Source organism: Danio rerio, chromosome 14, assembly GCF_052040795.2.
Source record: "Danio rerio strain M-AB ecotype USA chromosome 14, GRCz13ab, whole genome shotgun sequence".
NCBI lineage: Eukaryota > Metazoa > Chordata > Actinopteri > Cypriniformes > Danionidae > Danio > Danio rerio.
The window spans coordinates 20589969-20604504 of NC_141034.1; the positions used below are offsets into that span (position 1 = coordinate 20589969).

The 14536-nt window shown below is 48.1% G+C and overlaps 1 long non-coding RNA gene across 1 annotated transcript; it reads left to right on the plus strand.

Moving 5' to 3' along the window:
• The first annotated feature begins 5764 nt into the window (after positions 1-5764).
• Positions 5765-9381, plus strand: LOC147840814 (uncharacterized). Its single transcript, XR_015507359.1, has 3 exons — positions 5765-6442; positions 7661-7793; positions 7967-9381. It is a non-coding gene; the product is annotated as an uncharacterized LOC147840814 (long non-coding RNA).
• The last annotated feature ends 5155 nt before the right edge of the window (positions 9382-14536 follow it).

Genomic DNA, 14536 nt, shown 5'->3' on the forward strand with positions numbered 1-14536 from the left:
GTGGGGATCACGCATAGCAGGCACCTATACCCAAAACGCGGGCTGACCAGCGGGCAGACCTACAACGTAGTGGGCCAGCAAGTGACTCCTCCGCTGAGTCAGTGCTGGGGGCCTCAGAGGAATCTGCAGGGCTCACCTGACGGGGAACTTTACTGACAGATAAAAACGCGCACGTACCTCCGTGTTAGTCAGATTGGTGCAGCAAGCGTGTTTCAACACCCTACAAAATTGTTTCCTCAATAACCAAGGGTTACATAATACCCTTAAGGAAACCGGCTCCACTCGCAGATTGTAAAACCTTGCAAATGTGTTGGGTGTCACCCAGCCCGCAGCTGTCTGTTAGAGAGGCGCCGCGTGCGTGCGCTCGAGAGGATGCGAAGCTCCGAGTGGAGTGCGCACGCACTCTCGGGGGACGCGGCTCACCTCGGCTCTGATAGCGAAAGAAAGGCATCCACAATCTAGTGGGAACTTGGTATGGCACTTTCCTGCTGCCGACCGCCATAACAGATGAAGAGCTGCTCAGATGATCTAAACTCCGAGTGCGGTCCGGATAATACGCAAAACGCGAACTGGACAATAAAGAAGGGCTGGGTCTGCCTCCTCCGAGGGCAGAGCTTGCAGGCTCACTACCTCGTATTAAAACGGAGTGGTAGGAACCTTAGGCACATATCGCGGGCGGGGTCTCAGGACGTGAGAGAAAGCCAGCCCAATTACAGGCACGAGTCACTGACCGAAAAATGCCTCCGGGTCCCCGATCCTCTAATCGATATCAACGCGACCAGCAGAGCTGTCTTCAGGGACAGAAAGATACTGAGTCGAGGATTGAAGGGATTTGACGCGGCTTGAGTAGCGAGGGCGAGATCCTAAGAGGGCATGAGAGGGGGCGGGGTGGATTAATTCGCTTAGCGCCCCTGAGGAACCGGATGATGAGGATATGCATTCCCACGGTGCTGCCAGCCACCGCGTCATGAGAGCGGAGATGGCAGCCACGTAACCTTGAGTGTGGAGGGCGACAGCCTGCTCTCCAGCTTCTCTTGGCGTAAAGAAAGCACAACGCTGATCTGGCAAATTACGGGGGTCTTCTCTGCGAGAGACACACCATTCAGTGAATAGACTCCACTTCAGGGCATAGGTGCGCTCGGGGAGGGGGCTCTAGCCCGAGTGACGGTATTAGCCACCGCAATCGGAGGTTACCTAAGTCTTTCTCGCGTCTAAGGACTTCCAAAGATCGGTGAGGGTGCCAGATGGTGCCCTGTCCCTGAGAGAGTAGGTGCTCTCTCGAATGGACTGCCAGGGGAGGGCTATCGCGAGGGAGAGCTCTGACATCCAGGTCTGGTTGAGCCAGAGGGGCGCAACCAGCAACCTGTTCCTCGTCCTCCCTGACCTTGCACAGTAACTGCGCGAGCAGGCTCACTGGGGGAAACGCGTATTTGCGCATGCCCTGAGGCCAGCTGTAAGCCAGTGCATCCGTGCCGAGAGCACTCGGTTAGGGAAAGAACAACTGGCAATGAGCGATCTCGGGGGAAGCAACAGATCGATCTGGGCTTCCCCGAATCGCGCCCAAATCAGCTGAGCAGACTCGGGGTGGAGTCTCCATTCTCCAGGACGCAAGGCTGCCGCGAGAGCGCATCGGCTGCACGGTTGAGCTTGCCTGAATATGAATGGCATGCAGCGATTTCAGCCGCGCATGACTCAAGAGGAGCAGACGGCGGGCGAGCTAAGACATGCGGCGAGAGCGCATACCCCCCATACGGCTGATATACGCCGCCGCCGCCGTACTGTCCGTACTGACCAGCACGTGTTGCCGCTCCAGCACCGGAAAAAAAACGATGGAGAGCGAGGAACACTGCCAACAGCTCCAGGCGATATGCCAATGCAACTGGGTACCTTTCCACAGGTCCGCAGCCGCATGCCCGCAACGCACAGCCCCCCAGCCCGTGTTAAAAAGCGTCTGCTGAAACGACAACAAGACTGGACGCCTGTCCTAGAGACAACCAGGCCTGTAGGAATGAGGGGTCGCTCCAAGGCCTGAGTGCGTGGCGACACAGCGCAGTAACAGAGACTCGGTGTGCGCGCGCATGCCATGCGCGTCTGTGGACTCGATCGTGAAGACAGTGCTGAAGTGGTCTCATATAGATTAATCCGAGCGGCATGAAGCGGCTGCGGATGCCATATGCCCCAGGAGCCTCTGAAATAGTTTCAGTGGGACCACTATTTTACTGTCGAGCTCTCTCAGACAGTACAGCATCAGCTTAGCGCGCTCTCCGGAGAGGCGCGCTGCCATGGTGACCGAGTCCAGCTCCAGCCCGAGAGAAGAGATCCTCTGCACGGTTGCGAGTTTGCTCTTTTCTCGGTTGACCTAAAACCCCAACAGGTGGATGTGCCGGAGCACTTTGTCTCTGTGCATAATCAATTGCTCAGAGAGAGGGCAAAAATTAGCCAGTCGTCAAGAAAATTGAGTATGCAGATGCCCGCGAGCCGAAGGGGCGCTAAGGCAGAGAGAGCCCGAAGGGGAGGGCTTTGTATTGCCAAGCTCGACCTTCAAACGCAAACCGCAGAAACTGACGGTGGCGAGGAAGAGTGGAGACATGGAAATACGCGTCTATCAGGTCTAATGCTGCAGACCAACCCAGAGGACGAACGCACCGGAGGATGCGCTTCTGCATAAGCATTCTGAACGGAGGCTTGTGCAGACAGCGGTTCAAAATGCGCAGATCTAGGATTGGCCGTGACCCACCGCTCTTTTTGGGCACAATGAAGTGTGGGCTGTAAAACCCGCTCTCCATCTTGGCTGGAGGGAGCGGCTCGATTGCATCCTTCGTTAGAAGGACAGCAATCTCCTCTCGCAAGACAGGGGCGGACAGGGGGCTGACCCTGGTGAATACACACCCGTGACTTGAGGGGCCGTTTTGCGAACTGAATCGCATAGCCGAGTCTGATTGTGCGTATGAGCCACCGCGAAGAGCTGGCCCACGCTAACCAGGCAGGCAGAGCTCTCGCTAATGGACTCATCGCTACAATCGCTGACGTACCTGCAGTGAGGCAGCGCGGAGTGGGTGTGCTGATCCGGGAAGCGCGCGGGTCCCACGGAAAAGCTGGAGGTGAGATATTTGCTCTCACTCCGCACCCGAGCTTCAGAGGGGAGGCTCGAGGGGTGGGAGAAAGGAGACCGTCCTCCCAGCGCTCGTGAGCCACTGGCGAAACGCACCGAATCTGCCAGCTAGAAAGCATAGCGTCCCAGACTGGCAGATTTCGTTCTGTCACATCCGGGGAAGTGGAAAAGTGCCCTTTCATAATGTTTTCATGGCAGTAAAAAAGTGCCGTTGGAAATGGGGCCCAGCCCTCCAGCGGGGAAAGAGTAAGTTCCCTCTTCTTCCAGATGGCCTGTCCCAGGGACGCTTCGCGGTCTGTTGCCGGACTTAGCGGCATTCTGGGCAGGGGGGCTGCCTGCTTCCGAGGTGCCCGACGCGCTCGCTTCGCCAGAGGCATGTGCGGGGGCGGAGCAGCTCTTGTAGGCGGGCGAATTCGGCGAGGAGCAGGTATGAATGGCACGGCGGGCGGAGCGGGCTACATCACCCATCAACTACTCTCTCACCGCCTTGATTTCCTGGGTGAATTCACAGACGGTGTCGCCGAACATGGCTTGGGATATGGGGAAGTCAAGAAAGCGGACTTTGTCGACTTTGCACATATCAGCCAGGGGTAACGCTCCTGGATCACTAGTGTGGACATCGTCCTCCCCAACGCACACGCAGCTGACTCAGTAGTCCGAAGAGCTAAGTCGGCGGCGGTGCGAAGCTCGTAAGCCTGGGTTGGACCCACCCTCGTGCAGCTCGGCCAGCGCCTGCGCTTGGTAGCGCTGGTAGGTGGCTATCGCATGCAAGGCGGAAGCAGCCTGGCCCGCAGCTATGTAAGCTCTAGCTCCGAGGGAGGCAGATAACTTACAGGCTTTGGATGGGAGACGAGGCGGACCCCGCCAAGAAGAGGCTCCGCGCGGATTGACCGCCATCGCGCACTCAACCTGAGGAATCGCCACATACCCCCTGGCTGTTCCACCGTCAAGAGTGGTGAGGGTGGAGGGACACGCAGCACGAGCAGAAAAAAGTGATTTTCAAGACCGCGTGATTCTACTGTGCACCTCCTGGAAGAAGGGGACGCCCCTCTAGTCCGTCCGGCCGCGGAGCTGGGGGATAAACCATCTCCAACCCACGGCAGAAGCAGCCCGGGAAAGCACGGCTAACATGTCCGTTTCAGGATCCGTAGTGACAGTGCTCACCAGCCCGAAGGGGGCGAGCGGGTCTGGATCATCATCGGACAATGAAAGCCCACCCTCCGATGCTGCGGTGGATGTCTGGTCTCCGGTGTCATCAGGCGTAAGGGCTACCATCTGTTAAGCTTGGATGGGGCGCTTAGAGGAGCGGGAGGTCCGCGGGCCCGTGGGCGACGGATTATCTCTCGCTGAAACCCTCAGATCTGCCCGAGTGCCCGCTGCAGAGCAGGGGACAACTGGGGTGGTTCGCCCTTTTGCAAAGGCTAGCCGCGATCTTTACTACGCAACAGTCAAAAAAAAAAAAAAAAAAAAAAAAAAAAAAATGTATATATATATATATATATAGATACATACATATATATATATATATATATATATATATATATATATATATATATATATATATATATATATATATATTTGAATACATTTATTATAATTGAATATTCAATTTCAATTTGAATACATTATTAATAATTTAATATATATATATATATATATATATATATATATATATATATATATATATATATATATATATATATATATATATATATATAGGTCATGTCAATCTTCAGCAGTAAATAAGTAAAGAGCTTTTAAATAAATGTTACTCTAAGGAAAGTAAGTAAAACCATATAGTAAACAGTTAAAAATGCCATTAAATTAAAAAAAAAAAGTTTATTGGGCTTGGGATTGTTGGTGATTAAAATAGTGTTAAATTATGTGTTAATGGTCAGATTAGGAAGCTATACATGAACAAAGAAAAAGAAAAATTAAGACCTGATAAAAAAGATTTAAGACCTACAACACAAAAATTCAGTAGACTTAAAACTTTTTAATGTTTAGCTTTTGAGATTTAATATTTTTTGAAGGCATTTTAACCCACTGATGCCCTGGTGTGGGTGTTTTATGAGTAGTGCACACTGGGTTGCAGCAGGAATGGCATTCACAGGTAAAACGTATAGCTGAATAATTGGTGGTTTATTCCACTATGACAACTTCTGATAAAGCAGAGAATAAACCCAAGGAAATTAAGATTGTTATAAAAGTGACACATACTGTTTTATGCAAAATGTTGAGAATACCAATGAGTGAAGCTTGATTTGCCAAAACATGGCCATCCTCCGATGCTCCCTTCATGCTTGCTTAGCTCCTGATTTTGCATCTGTTGTATTTGGCTCTGTAATTACTGGCTGCAGTCATGTTTATTATTTAGTTTAGTCACATGCCTTATCACTGAAAGTACAAAGGCACTCTTTGCTCTGAAGACAACCTCCAGATGATATCTAGACAGAATTTAATTTCCTTAGCCAAATTAAAATGAAACTTTACCTCCAACTCAGCTGATTAAAAAACACATAGTCTAATTACCATCACATTTAATATCTAATTTAACGGATGTGCTGTAACACAACTTGCCAATCTTTGTGATCACCTTTATTTGTATTATTAAAGCAGGAATTTGTCTAAACATCTGATTAGGCTGCATTCAGTTTTTGTGTGTTAAAGGGTCACAAAACACCAAAACACATTTTGGAGCTATTGACAGTCATGTATGTGTCCCATGCTGCTAAAAACACTATTAGAACACATATAATTCACTAAAAAGTGAAAATTGGTTGTTTTTGCGTTAATCCGAGCAAATTCGTACTTCCGGTTTGAAATAAGTTTTTGAAGCTATGTCACGGCCATGAGATTTCAAAGTGTATTTCAGTGTGTAGACTGAATTTCTGTACCTGGGAGTACCTTGTGACGTCTCTGAGTGTGCTGCATCATTCATGAGTAAGACTTGGTTCAAACCAATCAGCGCGCTCTATTATCTATGCGGTGCAACTTCATTAATATGCATGATAGCTTCGAAGACTGTTTTTACCTGTTACAGTGTTTAGATGGCAGAGAGACGCCACGTTGTGTTGCCAAGCGGGAGAACAAGAATTGTTTGGCAACACGGGTCTTAGGTGTTGCTTTTATAATTTACTGCAACAAAGGTTTCGCTTTAATTTTCCCTCTATGAGAGCGCAGCTGGACTCACATGTGGATTACAGTGCACGCAACATTTTTTTACCCAAGAGCTTTTCTCATCTGGAAATGATGAAATCAAGATTTGCTGCTCGTCTCCTTTTAATAAAGACACGGCTCCAGTTGGTGTTGATTGTCTCTACAGATTTGGTAAGTGAGCGAGCAGTGGTCTTTGTTTATGCAGAGGCAAAGTTAGTTCATATCGTCAGCAGTATTCTTTCAGTGTTTATAGACGGACCTTAGTCAAATGATTTCTAAGTTAATAAAATTTACCGTACATTAACATCACTACAATATTATAGACTGAAAAATCTGCTGTAAATGCTGCTCTCTGAGTGTAAACATGTAAGCACCACAATCAAACTTACCGTCGTGTAGGATTTTAATGTCCTCGAGCCCGGGGCTCCCCCCGCTAGAAGGGCGGGGAGAGAGGGGAATTCGAGCTCAGGTAGGTCTCAAGAACTCCTCTGCTTGTTGCCGTGAGAAGTGTAAACTAAGGTTGTATTGGGTGATAATTTGTTTTAGTCGATTGGCTATGGTTTTTGAAGAACATGTATACTCCGCACAGAAACACCAGCCAGCCCAATAGGTTGGACCAGCGGTGTTCTTGCTGTGAGGCAACAGTGCTAGCCCATGGGCCACCTTGTTGCCCTATCAGAAAAGGGGGAGGATGTAGGGGTGGAAAGGGGGGAGCTTTAAGACGAAGATAACTGGAGTGAAAAACTTAGATTATGTATAATGCTTCCGTAATCATATAATAGGAAGGATTACGGAGCTAATAAGGAGCCAGCCATGTTGATCATAAGCACGTGATCCTCTCGAAATTAGTTTATGAATAAACCACACAAAGATCCATTATACATGCATGTTTTTTTTAATGTATCAATCCAAATAAACAACAAAACACAATTGCTATATTGAAAACAAACACTTTTGAGATGTGCTTGTTACAGCTTCCCCGTGTGACAACTAGCCCCAGTCTCCTTTATGTATTGCTTTCTCCGGGGCATCGTTTTGGAGGACATAGAGAAGACATCCATCACATCCAAAATGATTTAACGATCACAGCAGACTGTGCATTCCCCCGGACGCACGTTTGGCCTAATGTCACTCAATGGTCTGCCACAAAAGGGCATGTTTGCAGCAGGGATCTCTGGAGAGAGAAGCGCTCGTTTTCCAGCACAATGGCTCTGCTTTCAGTCTCTGAAATTTGGATTCTTATCTCTACATTGCCCCAATGAGAGCACAACAGGAGAATTTAATTGGGGAGTTTAATTAAATGTCTGGGTCAATTGCATCATGAGTTGAATACTGACCAAAGGCCGGAGGATTAATAAATGCCAATTTACCTCATATGTCCTGTTTTAGGTGTTACTCCCTTCCTCCTGCGGCCGGGGAATGCTTTGAATTATTCTAAACCGGGATTAATGGATTGTGACCCCAGGGCGTTGAGCTGCTGAGAGAAATTTGTACTGGAGATTTTGTCAAGAAGTCAAAAATGGTGAGTAATCTTATTTGGTAAGAAGCATCAATTAATTTTTTGGGGTGTAAAAGCCAATTCCTGCTGAGTTTTGGAATCCTGTGAGGACAGCAGTTATAAATAGAGAATGTTACGTAACTTCACTGCTTTAAATTCATGTGGAGTACTTTCAGATATGTCACTTTTCTTCAAAGTGAATCATCAAAGAGATTGCTTGAAACAGAATGAATGGGTCTTGGGCACACGAGAGGCTAGAGTTCACCTGACTCTGGAGAGAGATGATCTTGGCCTCCAAATCCTTTTCTGAACACGGCAATCAGCAGCGCTCCGGCCAGGGCCTTAGGATCAATCCCTGTCTCCTGAAGAATTCTACCTCTCATCCATGAGATGAATCTGGCTGAGAACTCATATTTCAGCCCTTCAAACTCAAGATTCATGCCATGCTTTGATGGAACACATGGGTAATTGAATTGGAATACTGTGGTTGGAGCTCCTCACTTACATTAAGAGCTCAATTCGATGAGCACCAAAGCGGTGTTGACCTGGGATCAAACCTTTCTGGCGCTCCACCAAAATTATATTTTATTCTGATTTTTAGGTAGAAAAGGAAGATAGAACCCCCACAAGGGGCTTTCCTTGAGCTATTTTGTTAAGTTAGGGTATTAGGAGCAAAGAATTGATGCACATCTGTAAAAAACAAATGGATTATTATTATTTATTTTTTTTTTGTGATTTTAACGGAAAAAGAAAAAAATGACAACTGATCTGGACACCATTGTACTGAGTTTGCCCCATTTAGATTCTAAGACTGGCAAAGCTACTGTAAGATTGCAGGTTGTCCTTACAACTAAATGAAAGCAGGTTTTAAGCTAGAAAAAAAGCAAGTAACACGTGCAAATATCTGATTTGGCATGTTGGTTACTGTACTGTACATATCAGATTAAAATGTTTTGAATGAGGTATCATGCATAGTTTGCATACAAAGGGAGAATAAACAAAGCAGATAATATTGCAAGCACAACATTATCTGTTCATTTGTGTGGCACTTCATTAGAAGCATCATTAAGTCAAGGCTAAATTATCACTTAGTGTGATTGCGTGGCATCATGAGTGTCATCCTGTTACATTAAGTACTACAGAAGATACCTGACACCTCATTTTCAACCTCTAGCCCCAGTTCTTTGAGAAATGGGCTTCTATGGGACTTAACGCTATACAGAGTAATTGTATACGCGGTTTGTGTATATCAATGAAAGAAAACCCAATTTCTTAAAGTCTTTAGAGAATATCAAGTCACCTCTTTGACACACATTGGTTATAGCGTGCTTTTACAAGCAGCATATCATTTCTACCTTGAACAAATTTATCCAGTGGCATCAAATCCCACTTGTTAAAAGTAAATTATTACAGATCTGAGACAATGCTTAAATAATTACATTTGCTGATTTAATTTCACTGGTTTAATTTTTCATTTGATCTTTTATGATAATATGTAGTTTGCAACTCAGGCTTATCATGGATACAAACCCAAGGCTACATGTATGGGGACAGCGAAATATGTAACTGTAGGTACGTCTGCTAGCAGTTTATGTCTTTGCAAATCAACAAGAGTCCACTGAGTACGCTTTTTGATAATCTCATTTCTTTTTTCCCGCACGTCCTTTTCTTGCTTAAATCCATCAGAGGCCGCAAGATACACTTTAGCTGACAAGGCCAGTTTGCTTTCGCCTGACTGACTAACCTACCCACTCCCATCCCTAAACTCAATCGATAGTTTTTTAAAAGCAATTTAGAAATAAAAGTAATCACGTAATCTATATATATATATATATATATATATATATACACACATATATATATGTATATATATATATATATATATATATATATATATATATATATATATATATATATATATATACTATATTGTCAATTGGTGAAGTTTGTTCCTCGTCACTGTCATCACTGGCTTGCTTGGTTGTGGACTTGTGAAGCTGCGCATTGATGGATTTCTCTTCAGTGTTTCAACTTTCAGCAGTGAAAATTAAACCACACTGAACTAAACTTAATCTCTGAAAACTGGACTGACATAGTTTCAGTTTACTATAATCTACAATGTTAAGCTGCTTTGACAATCTACATTGTAAAAAACCTATATAAAAAAAGATTAATTTAATTGAATTATTATTTTGAATTATTATTCAACTGCTTGTTAGAAATCTTTAAGTTTAATTTCACCAAATTGGTTGGAATGAACAAACATGCGAACAATTCAATCCATCAATCAATCTGGTGTTTCATGATTTCTGAAGAGGGAAAGTCAGGGTAGATGGGATAAGATGGGTTTGTTTATGTTTATTTATGGTGTTTCTTTCAGCTGTGGAGAACCCTGAAAAATCAAGGACTAAGCCGAAGACAAATTAATGAATTTTTATTTGTTTATTTAGCCTTTTGTCATATAAACATTGATCAATAGACATCGACATAATCTCAACTAAACTTTTGACAAGTGGTCTGTTTAGTTTGGGCTAGAGTCATTGACCGAAAAATGCCTCTGGGTCCCCGACCCTCTAATCGATATCAACGCGACCTGCAGCGCTGTCTTCAGGGACAGAAAAGATACTGAGTCGAGGATCGAAGGGATCTGACGCAGGCTCGTGTAATGAGGGCGAGATTCTAAGAGGGCATAGAGGGGGGCGGGGTGGATTAATTCGCCTAGCACCCCTGAGGAACCGGATGATGAGGTTATGCGTTCCCACGGTGCTGGCAGCCACCGCGTCATGAGAGCGAAGATGGCAGCCACGTAACCTTGAGTGTGGAGGGCGACAGCCTGCTCTCCCGCTACTCTTGGCGTAAAGAAAGCACAACGCTGATCTGGCAAATTACGGGGGTCTTCTCTGCGGGAGATGCACCATTCAGTGAATAGACTCCACTTCAGGGCATAGGCGCGCTCGGGGAGGGGGCTCGAGCCCAAGTGACGATATTAGCCACCGAATCGGTAGGTTACCTAAGTCTTTCTCGCGTCTAAGGACCACCCGGAGGTTCCAAAGATCGGCGAGGGTGACAGATGGTGCCCTGTCCCTGAGAGAGTAGGTGCTCTCTCAAAGGGAGAGCTCTGACATCCAGGTCCGGTTGAGCCAGTGGGGAGCAACCAGCAACCTGTTCCTCGTCCTCCCTGACCTTGCACAGTAACTGCGCGAGCAGGCTCACTGGGGAAACGCATATTTGCGCATGCCCCGAGGCCACCTGTGAGCCAGTGCATCCATGCCGAGAGCCCTCGGTCAGGGAAAAAAACCACTGGCAATGAGCGATCATGGGGGAAGCAACAGATCGATTTGGGCTTCCCCGAATCGTGCCCATATCAGCTGAACAGACTCTGGGTGGAGTCTCCATTCTCCAGCACGTAAAGGCTGCCGTGAGAGCGCATCGGCTGCATGGTTGAGCTTGCCTGAATGTGAATGGCGTGCAGCGATTTCAGCCGCGGATGACTCCAGAGGAGCAGACGACGGGCAAGCTGAGACATGCGGCAAAAGCGAATATCCCCCAAGCGTTTGATATACGCCACCGCCGCCATGCTGTCCGTCCTGACCAGCATGTGTTGCCGCTTCAGCACCGGAAAAAAACAGTGGGAACACTGCCAACAGCTCCAAGCGATATGCCAATGAAACTGGGTTTCTTTCCACAGGTCCGCAGCTGCATGCCCGCAACGCACAGCTCCCCAGCCTGTGTTGGAAGCATCTGTTGAAATGACAAGACTGGACGCCTGTCCTAGAGGCACTCAGGCCTGTAGGAATGATGAGTCGCTCCCAGGGCTGAGGGTGCGGCGACACAGCGCAGTAACAGAGACTATGTGTGCTCGCGCGTGCCATGCGCGTCTGGGGAATCGATCGTGAAGCCAGTGCTGGAGTGGTCTCATATGGAGTAATCCGAGCGGCGTAATCAGTCGCACCACTACTTTGCTGTCGAGCTCTCTCAGACAGTACAGCATCAGCTGAGTGCGCTTTCCGGAGAGGCGCGCTGCTATGGTGACCGAGTCCAGCTCCCGCCCGAGAGAAGAGAACCTCCGCACAGGGGCGAGTTTGCTCTTTTCTCGGTTGACCTGAAACCCCAACAGGTGGAAGTGCCAGAGCACTTTGTCTCTGTGCATAATCAATTGCTCCGAAGTAGGCAAAACTCAGCCAGACGTCGAGAAAATTGAGTATGCGGATGCCCGTGAGCCGAAGGGGCGCTAAGGCATCCTCCACTGGCCTGGTGAGGACCCGCAGAGACAGAGAGAGCCCGAAGGGGAGGGCTTTGTATTGCCAAGCTCGACCTTCAAATGCAAATTGCAGAAACTGACGGTGGCGAGGAAGAGTGGAGACATGGAAATACGCAACCATCAGGTCTAATGCTGCAGACCAACCCAGAAAACGAACGCACCAGAGGATGTGCTTCTGAGTGAGCATTCTGAATGGCAGCTTGTGCAGACAGCGGTTCAAAAAGCGCAGATCTGAGATTGGCTGTGACCCACTGCTCTTTTGGGCACTATAAAGTGTGGGCTGTAAAACCCGCTCTCCATCTCGGCTGGAGGGAGCGGCTCGATTGCATCCTTCGCCAGGAGGACAGCAATCTCCTCTCGCAAGACAGGGGCGGACAGGGGGCTGACCCTGGTGAATACACATCCATGAACTTGGGAGGCCGTTTCGCGAACTGAGTCGCATAGCCGAGTCTGATTGTGCGTATGAGCCACCGTGAAGGGCTGGCCCGCACCAACCAGGCATGCCGAGCTTTCGCTAATGGACTCATAGCTACAACCGCTGACGTACCAGCAGTGGGGCAGCGCGGAGTGAGTGTGCTGATCCGGGAAGCACGCGGGTCCCGCAGAAGAGCTGAAGGTGAGAGATTTGCTCTCACTTTGCACCCAAGCTCCGGAGGGGAGGCTCGAGGGATGGGAGAAAGGAGACAGTCCTCCCAGCGCTCTTGAGCCACTGGCGAAACAGACCGAACCTGCGAGCTAGAGAGCACAGTGTCTCAGACTGGCAGATTTCGGGCTGTCACATCCGGGGAAGTGGAAAAGTGCTCTTACATTAATGTTCACCGGAGGCGGTGCAGCTCTCGTAGGCGGGCCTTGTAAGCTCTAGCTCCGAGAGAGGCAGATAACTTACAGGCTTTGGATGGGAGACGAGGCGGACCCGCCAAGAAGAGGTGCCGCGCGGATTGACCGCCATTGCGCACTCAACTTGAGGAATCGCCACATACCCCCTGCCCGTTTCACCGTCAAGAGTGGTGAGGGTGGAGGGACACGCAGAACAAGCAGAAAAAAGTGCCCTTCAAGACCGCGTGAGCCTACTGTGCACCTCCGGGAAGAAGGGGACGCCCCTCTAGTCGGTCCGGCCGCGGAGCTGGGGGATAAACCATCTCCAACCCACGGCCGAAGCAGCCCGGGAAAGCACGGCTAACATGTCCGTTTTAGGATCCCTTTTGACAGCGCTCACTTGCCCGGAGGGGAGAGCGGGTCTGGATCATCATCGGACAATGAAAGCCCACCCACTGATGCCGCGGTGGATGTCTGGTCTCCGGTGTCATCGAGCGTAAGGGCTACCATCTGTTAGACGGATCGCTTCCCCCGCCCGAAGCTTGGATGGAGCGCTTGGAGGAGCGAGAGGTCCGCGGGCCCATGGGCGACGGATTATCTCTCGCTGCAATCCTCAGATCTGCCCAAGTGCCTGCTGCAGAGCAGGGGACAACTGGAGTTTTTTGCCCTTTTGCAAAGGCTAGCCGCAATCTTTACTGCGCAACAATCATAGGATCGCAATGACGACATGAACTGCCCGTGAGCAGCGCATTAACATGCTGGAGCATGTAACGTAGTGCCCGTGCCCATCATCCGAGGACAGGAAACCACTGCATCCAAAAACGCACAGTCGGAGCGCCATCCTGAAAAGGACGTGCTGTACGACTGTGTTGCTCTCTTTGTGAAGTTTGCAACTTTATACGCACCGCTCTGGATGACTGGACACAAAGAACGCTAGGCAAGGGAGAAACCCAGCTCGACCGTCTGCCACCGCGTGTACTCACTCTGGACCGAGAGAATGCTCTCGTTCGCTCGGAATCGCTGGATCACAGCAGAAGGAACCCTCATCGACTCGATCAGAAAATCTCTGAAGCGAAAAGGATGGCGTCTGCTTGCTCTACGTGTGCTTATATGCTAGGTTAATTGGCAATGAAGCACACCTGCGCAAGCTTACGCTGCCAATTCTTTGGTGTTCATTGGCCTGTTCAATACTCTTTCAGACAAGCAGCTTCTGAACCGAATCCTCCCAATACGTGGATTTTCCAAATCAAATCCACTTATAGCATTGGAGTTCCCCACCCGAAGGGGAACTGGTTAAATTAGTTCAATAGAAATTATATAATTGTTTTATATAGATGTTAAACAAATATACTGTACACACACATTCAAACAATCCACATTATATAAGGACAGATACACACCCAGTGTGAAGATAGGAAGTCTCAAGCCTCTAAAAATGTGTTAGTTTATCAACCATCGATTTAACCTTCACATTCAATAAAGTTATGAATAAGTGCACCAGTTCAGCTTAAAATCTGGAGGCATTACTTGGATATAGCCTGTGAGGTTGATTCCTGTCTGTAAAATTGATTGCTGATAGAGTTTTGAGTGTTCACAGATGTGTCTGAAGTGATGTTTCAGGCAGCCAATGGGAGTTGGCTGATTGATGGATGCAATGTTTCCAGAGTCAGTTTGGAGTTTTAGCTGTGCA